The 13,647-nt window shown below is 43.5% G+C and overlaps 1 protein-coding gene across 2 annotated transcripts in view; it reads left to right on the forward strand.

The window, feature by feature from the left end:
• Positions 1 to 1,007: 1,007 nt before the first annotated feature.
• Positions 1,008 to 13,647, forward strand: part of LOC137375554 (transcription factor SOX-30-like) — a 63,693-nt gene continuing 51,053 nt past the window's right edge. Inside the window, exon 1 of one of the 2 annotated variants that reach the window (XM_068042900.1) lies at positions 1,008 to 1,075. The gene's annotated coding sequence lies outside the window, so the exon portion shown is untranslated. Of the gene's footprint in view, positions 1,076 to 10,038; positions 10,292 to 13,647 lie in introns of those variants that run through there. The other variant, XM_068042899.1, reaches the window with a different exon arrangement.

A 13,647-nucleotide genomic window follows, 5' to 3' on the forward strand; every position in this document is an offset into this window, starting at 1 on the left:
GCCTTTGCTCCCTTTATTATAAGCAATTCATATGCCCGAAGAGGGAAAGCCGCTTTATCTTCTTTGAGATGTTACTTGTGTTCAGTTGCCTCCCTTGTGAGGTTGATTGGTTTGGATAGTAACAAACAGAAACTCTTACTATTGTATGATGCTTTCTTAACTTGGTTACCTCTGGCAAAAGATTAAGAAAATAATGTTCCCTGCCTCTTCCCATCCTGAATCACTGGCTCTTGTTGGCATATAGTTCCATGGGTCATTCTGTATGTGCAAATGGTGATAATGAGTTTCAAAAAGCTATTCAGTCATGGATCACATCACAGCTGAGCCTGATCTTGTTCTTAGCAAAACATCCATACACATGCAATTTCCACTAAGAGTCACCAGACTGATCGGGAGGTAGGATCCTGGCTAACTTTTCCCACTGTTGGCCCGAGGGTTTGACTTCAATCCCCACAACCCACTGCTTTCCTGGTTGATATTAGCTCACACAATGCAGACCAGGAATGGAACCTAGGAGCTTCTGATCTTTATAGATTAGTATCACAATGAATGGTGGTGCTTTAATCAATCAAGTGATTAGGGAGCTCAAACGTTGAAATAATTAGAGCATTTAAGATTTTCTCTTTAATATAACATAATTTTCCATTTGCCTTTCAGAGTGAAAATAAGTTTGTTTCAGGGTTAAACTCAAGAAAGGACTTTGGTGATCAAAATATTGCTGGCCAACATGTAACTGAAAAGATAAAATTAGAAGATGATGAGCATTATAAACCTTCTAGTTCCAACAGAGTAGCTCAACAGACTAAAGATTTATTGTTCCTGAAGGATCTGAACGGGACCGATGGGTCACAACATACCGATCTGAAACTTCCGATAACTTTACACCCACTTCCACCTGGAATCAAACTTCAACTTCAAGGATCATCTTCCACATGTGACGTGGTCAAATTTGCCAAATTATCTGGACCATTAGCATCAAACAATCTGGGCGACATCAGGCTACAGACGCAAGTGGATCCATCCTTGAAGATCAATACTATAAATGTTCCCCTTACTGTCCCTCCTACAGAAGCAGGTATCTCTATCTTTATTCGTATTAAGGAAATATAATTTTGTCTTCTGTTAAACTTTATTTGAGTGCAGTGTATTTCCGATTTTTTTTTTTACGTCATTTTGCTAACCAGCCACAATCTCAACAATAAATGTTCACAAATCATACATCTTTGGTTGTTGTCTAGTACCACAATGTCAAGCAGTGTGAATGTAACAATTTGCTGCTTGTGTTAGCTTGAGAGGTTGCCATTTGATTTTTAAAAATACATTGACAACGACTGCTCTGATGCCCTTTTTAAAGGTGCTTTAAATATCTATTTTTGTTCCAATGTGCAAATTTACAAGATGATAGCAGCAGCTTGTGCCTTTTAGAAGCTTTATAAATATTTAGAAGAGAAATTGCTGCCAGAGGTTCAAGTGGATGTTTGAAGTTACCAAACATTTTGGAGATAATACCATGTATGGAAATGAGGATTTAAAAAGCACAGTAAAACTGGTTCAATAAATGTATTAACAAGTATTTCCTGCTGCGGTTTTTCTATCTGCTTTTCTTCCCTTATCCTTCCTCTACTGAATGCAAAACCTTTTTTTTTATTTGTTCACGGGAAGTGGGTGTCTCTGGCTAGGCCAGCATTTATTGCCCATCCTTAATTGCCCTTGAACTGGGTGGCTTGCTAGACCATTTCAGAGTCAACCATATTGCTGTGGGTCTGGAGACACATGTAGGCCAGAGCAGGTAAGAACAGCAGATTTCCTTCCCTAAAGGAAGCCTTAGATGAGCCAGATGGGATTTTACAACAATTGACAATGATTTATGATTGGGTTTTTAATTCCAGATTTACTAATTAAATTCACATTTCACCATCTGCCTTGATGAGATTCGAACCCATATCCCCAATCCCTCTGCAGTGCTAGTCCAGTGGCATCATCACTATGTCACTGCCTCCCCATACTTCTACTGTTAGCTTATGGTTCCAAGAGTGCCTGCAGCACCTCACTGAAGTGATCATTTTTCAAGTGTGAGCATTGGCAGTTTACATGCTTAGGATAGATCAGAACCCAAGTTTTTACTGAACTCCACACATTGTGCAGTTACTGATTTGGATTAGTAGCTATTAGCCCAAGCTTCCTAATGCAAATTATGAAACCAGCCCCCATCCCACCTTTATTTCAAATTTGAGATCAACTATTTGTACAGAATTAGACCAAGATTTTTAAGTTTCCTTGATGGCTTAGTGGCTAAATCCACCACCTATATATATTTATTCATTGATTAGTCAAGTGTCTATCATGCAGATAAGCTCAGACCATGTTTAAGAAGTTCTAAACCAAGGTACTGAGAAATCCACTGGAGTTCTGATTATCTGATAGGGCGTACACACTCTTTCCCCACGTGTACATCTCACTATCCTGTCCAGAGAGGTTAGGTGCAGGTTTGTAGAGCCTGATCGTCCCGAGTAGCTGTACATCTCACTATCCTGTCCAGAGAGGTTAGGTGCAGGTTTGTAGAGCCTGATCCTCCCGAGTAGCTTTGGAATACTGCTGCAGTTTTAAAAGTTAACACCATGCAGGCTACAAGCAAGGAGCATCCTGTGACTTATCCAGCAAGGGTAACCCTAACCATTAGAAAACATAGAAAAATAGGAGTAGGCCATTTGGCTCTTCGCGCCTGCTCCGCCATGCAATACAATCATGGCTCATCATTCAAACTCAGTAACCTGTTCCCACTTTCTCCCCGTATCCCTTGATCCCATTAGCCCTAAGAACGAGATCTAACTCTTTCTTGAATATATTTAATGATTTGGCCTCAATTGCTATCTGTGGTAGAGAATTCCACAGGTTCACCACTCTCTGGGTGAAGAAATCTCTCCTCATCTCAGTCCTAAATGGCTTATCCCTTATCCTTAGACTGTGACCCCTGATCCTGGACTCCCGCGCCATCGGGAACATCCTTCATCTAGTCTGTCCAGTCCTGTTAGAATTTTGTAACTTTCTATGAGATCCTCTCTCATTCTTCTAAACTCTAGCGAATACAAGCCTAATTGACCCAATCTCTCATCATACGTCAGTCCTGCCATCCCAGGAATCAGTCTGGTGAACCTTCGCTGCGCTCTCTCCATAGCAAGAACATCCTTCCTCAGATAAGGAGACCAAAACTGCACACAAAAAACCAGATGTGGTCTCACCAAGGCCTTGTATAATTGCAGCAAGACATCCTTGCTCCTGTACTCGAATTCTCTCGCTACGAAGGCCAACATACCATTTGCCTTCTTAACTGCCTGCTGCACCTGCATGCTTACTTTCAGCAACTGGTGCACAAGGTCTCGCTGCATCTCCCCCTTTCCCAATCTATCGCTGTTCAGATAATAATCTGCCTTTCTGTTTTTGCCACCAAAGTGGATAACCTCACATTTATCCACATTATACTGCATCTGCCATACATTTTCCCACTCATCCAACCTGTCCAAATCACACTGGAGCTTCTCTGCATCCTCCTCACAGCTCACACTCCCACCCAGCTTTGTGTCATCTGCAAACTTGGATATATTACATTTAATTCCCTCATCTATATCATTAATATATATTGTGAGTAGCTGGGGTCCTAGCACTGCGGTACCCCACCATTCACTGCCTGCCACTCGTAAAAGGACCCGTTTATTCCTACTCTTTGTTTCCTGTCTGCCAACCAGTTCTCTATCCATGTCAGTACCTTAGCCCCAATTAGGGATTTGCCTTGTAGAATATTGAAGTATGATAACAATTACAACACCTCCCCCCCCCCCCCCCATTCCATTGACAGGTTGCAGTCTCCATTAGTGAACTAGGCTGGTTAATTAATCATCAGCAGTGCTCTAGAATACTGCCAACCTCTCTAGCTCAGGTATTGGGTTACTGAGTCTGCCATAGTGGTTTCACTTAATTCTGTGCTCCTATTACCATTCATCTTCTCTGGGAGCTAGCTTGACCACCCCATCCCCTTCTTTCCATAGAACAATATTGGGGTTGGGGTTACATAACTGATAAATGTTGCCTTTGTGCTTTTGCTAAATGGACAAGAAAGCTGCTCAGAGCTATAGTCAATGACCCAGATGCTGCTCGCCATTTACTACGCTGACAGCTGCCCACAAAGTTTTCATGGGCTTTTGAGTGGAGACTTACTTTAATCCAGCGCTGCACCTTCTACAAGACAAAAAAAAGCATTGCACTCTAACCAATCAGCTGGAAGATTCCCCACTGAGCCACACAGAATCCAAACCAGGAAGTATAAAACAGAAAGTATAAATTAAATTTCAATCATATATGGAAAACAAAATACAGGTTGGGGAAAATAGATTAGGAAGAAGATAAGGTGAGAGAGACAAAAGAGGCAAAGTTAAAAAAATTAATCTCCAACACTAATTACTGTCTGAAGGAATGTGACTCCAAACTTGTAAACTTACATTTTCAGGGCCAGAGATGTTGTTTGGCTGTAATTATCATTTACTACACAATTAAAAATTCAATTACTCCTGAATGCACCAGCCCTAACTTTTCCTGGCATGCTTAGTGGGTAATTAATGGGTAAGTACCGTAACTTCACACCTTTACATTGATTTCAGTGCTGACTTTACGCTGGGGGCTATTACTATGCAGCCTACAGTGGAGCTGGGTATTTTTGACAGTAACGTCTGTATATCTATGTGTGGATGCCAGATGTTGCTGTCCAGCTTGCTCCGAAATAACAATGGGTCCTGTTAGCCTCACCATTATTATCAATGCAAAATCCAGGCCACATATCTTGAGGGTCCTCCTGTGCTCAGCACTTTGCCATTTCTGAATTTGTATGTGGATACCCCAAGTAAAGACCTTGACCTCTTGAAGAGTATCTTTGTGCAGACCACAACATCCACTATGAGCAGTCATACAAAAGCAGATACTGCAGATGCAGTAAAAATCTGGAAATCTGAAATAGAAATAGAAAATACTGGAACTATTCAGCAGATTGGGCCGCATCTGTGGAGAGAGAAACAGAGTTAACATTTCAAGTCGATGATCTCAACAGTGTTCTGATGAAAGGACATTGACCTGTAACTTTAACTCTGTTTCTATCTCCCCACATACTGCCAGACCTACTGAGTATTTCTACATTTTCTGTTTTTATTCCACTATAAGCCCGTTCTATTTATTGGCTAGAGTCATGCCTTGGGCTCTGTTCGGATTCAGTAAACTTTTTTTTAGCTACTTGGTAATTATAGAACCTTAGACAATGTCTATGGGTCATTTCATGTATTTCTTGTAGGGCAAAGGCTCACATCACTTCCTGGGATTGGAATATCACAGTCTCAAGCTTTTTACCATTTAGGTAGCTTACGACTAAAAGCAGATTTAGAATTACCATCACCTCTACATCTAAGATATTAAATCAAACCATTCTATGTCCTAGTGTTTGATGATGAGGTTTCATCAGTGTGCTTCCAAGGACATCCACAATGAGGCCACTGATCTTTGACCTTTGACATTATTGCAGCCATGTGTTCACTCAAAGTTAATTTTGCAAATTTGTGTTAATTGTAACTGATAGAAAATTGTGGAGAATACTCATCCGAATTCCTAAATCCTACCACCGACAGGAAAAGTTGCATACAAGACTGCATATTCATAAAATTATACTTTATACTACTAAACATGTTTATTCTTTGATTGAGTCATTTACAGCAATAAACTGCAGTAGCGAGTTGTTTAGGTCAGCCCAAGTAACACATTAGCTTTGAATCAGTTCATGAAATTGTTAAACAAACAAACCTGCATTTGCAATGGTTTCCTTTGCAGATCTTTCAAAGATGTAAAAATATCTCAGAAATGGAGTAAGCTGGTCAATCCTTACTAGTTATATTCTTTCTCAGAATTTGATACTCATTGCTACCTACTGAGTAGCTTATTTTCTCTATTGTGATCAGGTTAAAACCATAAATAATTTGTACAGCAAAAATGTACAAACCCTTTACTTATTAGCGAGAGACAGCATGGTTTTGTGAAGGAGAGGTCGTGTCTTACTAATTTGATTGAGTTTTTTGAGGAAGTGACGAAGACGATTGATGAGGGAAGGGCGGTGGATGTTGTCTATATGGACTTTAGTAAAGCCTTTGACAAGGTTCCGCATGGCAGACTGGTGCAAAAGGTGAAGTCACACGGGATCAGAGGTGAGCTGGCAAGATGGATACAGAACTGGCTTGGTCACAGAAGACAGAGGGTAACAGTGGATGGGTGTTTTTCTGAATGGAGGGATGTGACTAGTGGTGTTCCGCAGGGATCAGTGCTGGGACCTTTGCTGTTTGCAGTATATATAAATGATTTGGAGGAAAACGTAGCCGGTCTGATTAGTAAGTTTGCGGACGTCACAAAGGTTGGTGGAGTTGCGGATAATGATGAGGATTGTCAGAGGATACAGCAGGATATAGATCGGTTGGAGACTTGGGCGGAGAAATGGCAGATGGAGTTTAATCTGGACAAATGTGAGGTAATGCATTTTGGAAGGTCTAATGCAGGTGGGAGGTATACAGTAAATGGCAGAACCCTTAGGAGTATTGACAGGCAGAGAGATCTGGGCGTACAGGTCCACAGGTCACTGAAAGTGGCAACGCAGGTGGATAAGGTAGTCAAGAAGGCATTCGGCATGCTTGCCTTCATCGGTTGGGACATATAGTATAAAAATTGGCAAGTCATGTTGCAGCTGTACAGAACCTTAGTTAGGCCACACTTAGAATATTGCGTGCAATTCTGGTCGCCACACTACCAGAAGGAGGCTTTGGAGAGGGTACAGAAGAGGTTTACCAGGATGTTGCCTGGTCTGGAGGGCATTAGCTATGAGGAGAGGTTGGAAAAACTCGGATTGTTTTCACTGGAATGACGGAGGTGGAGGGGCGACATGATAGAGGTTTACAAAGTTATGAGCGGCATGGACAGAGTGGATAGTCAGAAGCTTTTTCCCAGGGTGGAAGAGTCAGTTACTGGGGGACATAGGTTTAAGGTGCGAGGGGCAAAGTTCAGAGGGGATGTGCGAGGCAAGTTTTTGACACAGAGGGTGGTGAGTGCCTGGAACTTGCTGCCAGGGGAGGTGGTGGAAGCAGACACGATAGCGACGTTTAAGAGACATCTTGACAAATATATGAATAGGAAGGGAATAGAGGGATATGGGCCCCGGAAGTGCAGAAGGTGTTAGTTTCGGCAGGCATCAAGATCGGCGCAGGCTTGGAGGGCCGAATGGCCTGTTCCTGTGCTGTACTGTTCTTTGTTCTTTGCCATCCTATGGCCCAGAATTTCCTGCAGTGGCGAGGCTGGTGATTTACACTGTGGATTTTGCCATCTTAAATTGCTGATTGCACCATTACTTACTTACTCCAAAATTTCCAGGGTTTCTAATTAGGATACGCTGCATCAAGCACAGCAGCAAATCAGAAGCGGCGACAGCTATGGCCATTTACAGACTTGGAGCAGTGTAAGAAGCTCTGAATGTGCCTTGTTTTAGGTGCACTTCCCTCCAGTCTGTGTTTAACAATTTTGAATTGAATTCTGTACTATGAATGTGCTATACTTACCTTTTTTTTCTCAAATTAACTCCGTTACTGAATAGCTGAGGCTTTCCCCTCACTTAGCGATTAAGAAAACAAATAACTAATCTGTCGATGTCAAGATAATCTAAATCAAATTTTAAACACCAGAGATCAAAAGAAGTCAGATGAGTGTCGTTTCTCATCACTATTTAATTGGGATGAATTGAAAAGAGCTGCCTGTTTTTCATTTATTTGCTACTCCCTTAGAGTCATAGAGTCATACAGGACAGAAACAGGCCCTTCAGCCCACCGCGTCCATGCTGACCATAATGCCTATCGATACTAATCCCACCTGCCCGCATTAATTCCATATCCCTCTATGCCTTGCTCATTCAAGTACCTGTCCAGATACCTCTTAAATGTTGCTACTGTTCCTGCCTCCACCACCTCCTCTGGCAGCTCATACCAGATATCCACTATTCTTTGATCCCCTTTAAACCTCCTCCCTCTCACAAATCTATGCCCTCCAGTTTTAGTCACCCCTACCATGGGAAACACACTCTGGCTATCTACCCTATCCATGCCTCTCATAATTTTATAAACCTCTAGCATGTCCCCTCTCAGCCTCCTTCGCTCCAGGAAAAACAGACCCATTCTATCCAATCTCTCTTTATAACTCAAGCCCTCCAAACCAGGCAACATCCTTGTGAATCCTTTCTGCACCCTCTCTAGCTTAATCACATCTTTCCCGTAGTGGGTGACCAGAACTGCACACAGTACTCCAAATGCGGCCTAACCAACGTTATGTACAACTGTAACATGACGTCCCAACTCTTGTACTCAATGCCTCAGCTGATGAAGACAAGCATGCCATACGCCTTCTTCACCACCCTGTCTACCTGTGTTGCCACTTTCAGGGAACTATGTACTTGCACCCCATAGTCTCTCTGCTCAGCAACACTCCCCGGGCCCTGCCATTCACTGTATATGTCCTGCCCCGGTTTAATTTCCCAAAATGCATCACTTCGCACTTGTCTGCGTTAAATTCCATTTGCCAATCCCTTGCCCACTTTCCCAGTTGATCTATATCCTGTTGTAACCTTAGACAACCTTCTTCACTGTCCATTATACCGCCAATTTTGGTGTCATCTGCAAACTTACTAATCATGTCCCCTACATTCTCATCCAAGTCATTAATATATATGACAAACAACAGAGGGCCCAGAGATCACCGGTCTCTAATCTGAAAAACAACCCTCCACTACTACCCTCTGCCTCCTATCACCAAGCCAATTTTGTATCCAATTGGCTAGCTCACCCTGGATCCCATGTGTTTGAACCTTCCGGACCAGCTTACCATGTGGGACCTTGTCAAAGGCCTTGCTAAAGTTCATGTAGACAATGTCCACTGCCCTGTCCTCGTCAATCTTCTTGGTCACCTCCTCAAAAAACTCAATCAAATTCGTGAGACATGATTTCCCACGCACAAAGCCATGCTGACTATCCCTAATCAGACCTTGCCTTTCCAAATGCATATAAATCCTGTCTCTCAGAATCCCTTCCAATAACTTTCCCACCACTGATGTAAGGCTCACTGGCCTGCAGTTCCCTGGCTTATCCCTGCTGTCCTTCTTAAATAAAGGCATAACATTAGCTATCCTCCAGTCTTCCGGTACCTCACCCGTGGCTAATGATGATACAAAAGTCTCTGCCAGGGCCCCAGCAATCTCCTCCCTTGCTTCCCATAGCATCATAGGATACACCTGGTCAGGCCCTGGGGATTTATCCACCTTAATGCGCTTCAAAACCTCCAACACCTCCTCCTTTGTAATGTTGATATGCTCCAGAATATCGCTGTTCCCTCCCTTGAACTCACTAGCTTCCATGACCTTCTCCACAGTAAATACAGACGAGAAGTATTCATTTAAGACCTCACCCATTTCCCGTGGCTCAACACATAGATTACCACACTGATCCTTAAGGGGACCTACACCACACATAGATTACCACACTGATCCTTAAGGGGACCTACACCACACATAGATTACCACACTGATCCTTAAGGGGACCTACTCTCTCCCTAGCTACCCTTTTACTCTTAATATACTTATAGAATCTTTTAGGATTCTCCTTAATCTTATCTGCCAGGGAAATCTCATGGCCCCTTTTCGCCCTCCTAATTTCCTTCTTAAGTGTACTCCTGCATCCCTTATACTCCTCGAGGGACTCGCTTGATCCCAGCTGCCTATACCTGACAGATGCAGTCTGGAGGCTGTAAGGTGGAAAAGGATTATTTTCAGCAAAGCATGCTGAAAGGACAAACATTTAAACAGTAAAACTTAATCTTTGAATTATAATGCAAATGATTTACCATAGTTTAATATGTGCAGTATGCATCCAACTAGTAGACACACACAATGCAAAATTCAGATGCATAGCACCCAGAGGCCTTAGAGGTTCAAAATGGCACACATGCCATTTCTAATGTGAGTTGCACCGGGCAGCATTTTGGTGCGGGCACTAGTGCGCCCACAGTGAGCATCTGTCATAAGTATGCCGTGTAACGCTGATTTAACGCCAGTGCTGCCATTTTGGACCTTAATGCTCCAGCTAGCGACCTCTCATAATCATGCCTGGCTGAGCACACATTCAACAGCAGGAAGGATCTCCCATGAACACTATTTCAAGGAATCATTAACTACTTTCAGGTTAGTTGCTGATTAATTTTTAGTGGCTGTTGTTATGATGGTATAAATATTTGGTGCTTTCGTAACTTCTTTAAAGTTACTAAAGTCTACAGGGAGTGGTGTAGCAGGTGCTGAAGGACTGGGTCTTGACGTCAAGGCTTCTGCACAAGCCAGTTCAGCGGGCAGTCGATCTGTTTCCAGGCCACCCCTGGGAAACATCCCTGGCAGTGAGACTGCTTAGGCGAGCTGCCCCGATGCAGCACATCACTATTTTCCCAGCTCCCCATCTCCAAGCCCGTCACCATGGGGCTGGGAAAATTCAGTCCAATGTGTCAGACATCTACGCTTCATTAAGAGTGCCTATGCTGAAATCTGCCAACTAATGCAGCCAAACTGCAACCTCAGAGCAGGGTGAGGACTGCATTGCCAGTGGCTGTGGAGGTCAGTGTGGCCACGAACTTTCGTGTGTTTGACACGTTCTGGATGCCACAACAGAAAGTGATTCCATTCCCTTAATGTCCAGCTGGTATGCAACCAGATGCAAAAAATCATAAAGGTCAATGCCTCATGTCCTGGCAGCAGACATTCTGTACAGTCCTCTGTGCCAGCTGCATTTGTGCCACCTGCATTTGAGCCACCACAAAAAACCAGATGGTGGCTACTGGGCTGACAACATGGCTGATAACTTCGATGTGCAACCCATGTACTCCATATATTCATGGGCAGTATACGTATAAGGAAAGCCATTAGGGTGCTGAAAGAATGCTTATGCTGCTTTAATAGCTCTGGAGGAGTCCTGCAGCGCTTGGCAGAGCGGGTGTCAAGATTCATGGTGGTCTGCTGCTCAAGCTCTTCAGAAGGAGGGCATAGCCCTTGCCTCCAACTATATGGCAAACAGCTGAGGAACAGGAGGACAGAGAGGAAGAGGAGGAAAACAGGAGGGGAGGAGGCAACCAACACAGCCCAATTTCTGGCCAGGCTGTCCTTGAACAACTCACTGGAGTGCCCCATTCACCAACAGTCCCAGGCCTTACATCCCTCTGTTACTCACCATCATAGTGTCCACTTAGCCACAATGTAAAAATAAAAGCTACCACAAAATAGACATTCCAAGTGAAATTTATAAATTAAAACATGCCATAATGAAAACAAATGCCAACTAATCACCTTTATGCATTACCTTAGTGCCTATCTTCTGTGTGCGTTTGCCAGTTGTAGTACTCCTAGTGCTACCTTAGTGGCTGCAGCATGGTAGGGGAAAAGCTGTTAACTTTCATTAGGAGAGACTGCAGATGGCCAAGGAGGATGACTTCGAGCAGCTTTGGACCTAGGAGGTCTGGTTTTGGACTGCAACATCTTAGCACGGGCAGCAGCAGTCTGGGCTGGCTGGCTGACGGGCAACAGCAAGCGCACTGATGGAGTTGCAGTGGTGGGAGGATGAGTGCTGTCATCCTGAGAGAGGACAGCAGTTTCATGCTCACAGAGCCACTATCACTCCTCTGGCTCAGCACCTCAGCAATCCTACTAATCTTCAATAATACCTCACAAACCCACAACCTCTACTGCCTAGAATGACAAGGACAACAGGAACATGGAAAGACCACTACCTGCAAGTTCCCCTCCAAGTCACACACCATCCTAACTTGGAAATATATTGCAATTCCTTCAAATTCTGAAACACCCTACTTAACAGCACTGTGAGATTTCTTACACCTCCTTCTCAAGGCCAATTAGAGATTGACAATAAATGCCAGCCTTGCCAATGAAGCCCACATCCCATGAATAAATTTTTAAAAATCTGTTGGAGGACAGATTGCTGAACTGCTGTGACACCTGGAAGCCCCTTTGAACACATGAATCCAGAGCTATGATGGTAATAATCTGAGCTTGCATGAGAGCAAACTAATCTTGCAAGACAGAGGTCTGAGATTTCACTGCAGTACCTAGACATTGAGTGGCTTCTGCTTGTGCTGTAATGGAAGCTGAGACATCGGCCATCACACGCTGCATCATGGTTGAGTCCACAAGTGTGCTAATGGAGTTGGCCACACTTCCATACTAGAAGGTGAGTGATGCGGGTGTGGTGAATTGAGCATGGTTGAGGCTATTGGTGAAATTGGTAGGATATGGCGTTTGTAGATGCATTCAGTGACATGGACCATTCATGTGAAATAATTAAACTTCTACTAGCACTGCTTCCAGGTCATTCGGGCTAAACCCCTGGCATTAACCTCTGCAGTTATTTGCTCCCACTGTCTTCTCATCGTGTATTTGGAGGGTCTCCTATCCCCTGAGGTTACAAGACATCTCTCCTTTCCACTTATCCCACCAAGACCTCCAGCACGGTGTCCAAAAACCTGGGGCCAGCTGCCTCCCATGGTCAGTCATTCTTCTCTCTTTCCCTGTCAGATTCAGTTCCGGTGCCTGTTGCAGCCACAATGCCCCTCCCTTTTAAGAGGTACAGGCTAGCTTTGAGAAGTGCAAGTTACTAATAATATCAATGCTTGCAGCCAATCAACAGCACAGGAAGCATTGGTTGCATGTAGAAATCATGATAATTAGCAGGCAGCACGAAGCTGGAATGCTGTCTGCATTCCACTCAAAGTGCATGGGTGATTTATGCATCGCGATCCGCTTACTCATTTTCTGGGCTAACTAATTTATAGCCCGTAGTTCTTTAATAGCCTTGTGATAGATGTTAAATGTTACTAGCTCCTAGATATGCTTGATGATTGTTTTCCCAGATGCATCTATTTATCAGTAGTCAACTGCATTAGCTTGATTGGGTTCTTTCAGATAATTTTGATATTCTGATATGCAAAAGAATTGATACCAAGTTTCCAGTATGCAGCTGCAGCAGCCAATTTGAGAATTATATCTTTCTTAAAAGCTGTTTTTGAGCTAAGAAACATAGCATATAGAGAGAACACATAAGTTGTGCTGAGTCAGTTGATCTCAGTTGGCCTCAGTGGGGCTAGAAAGGGGAAAATTCAATCAATGTCCTCCCCACCTTTGATCGCTATCCTGTCAGAAAGTACATGTTGGAAGAGGGTAGTGGTGAGGTGTGTCATGAGATTTTTTGTGTTATCTTAAGCAACACAATGGGCGGCACAGTGGCGCAGTGGTTAGCACCGCAGCCTCACAGCTCCAGTGACCCGGGTTCAATTCTGGGTACTGCCTGTGTGGAGTTTGCAAGTTCTCCCTGTGTTTGCGTGGGTTTCCTCCGAGTGCTCCGGTTTCCTCCCACATGCCAAAAACTTGCAGGTTGATAGGTAAATTGGCCATTAGCAATTGCCCGTAGTATAGGTAGGTGGTAGGGAAATATAGGGACAGGTGGGGATGTGGTAGGAATATGGAATTAGTGTAGGATTAGTATA

Source organism: Heterodontus francisci, chromosome 12 (genome assembly GCF_036365525.1).
Source record: "Heterodontus francisci isolate sHetFra1 chromosome 12, sHetFra1.hap1, whole genome shotgun sequence".
Taxonomy (NCBI): Eukaryota; Metazoa; Chordata; class Chondrichthyes; order Heterodontiformes; family Heterodontidae; genus Heterodontus; species Heterodontus francisci.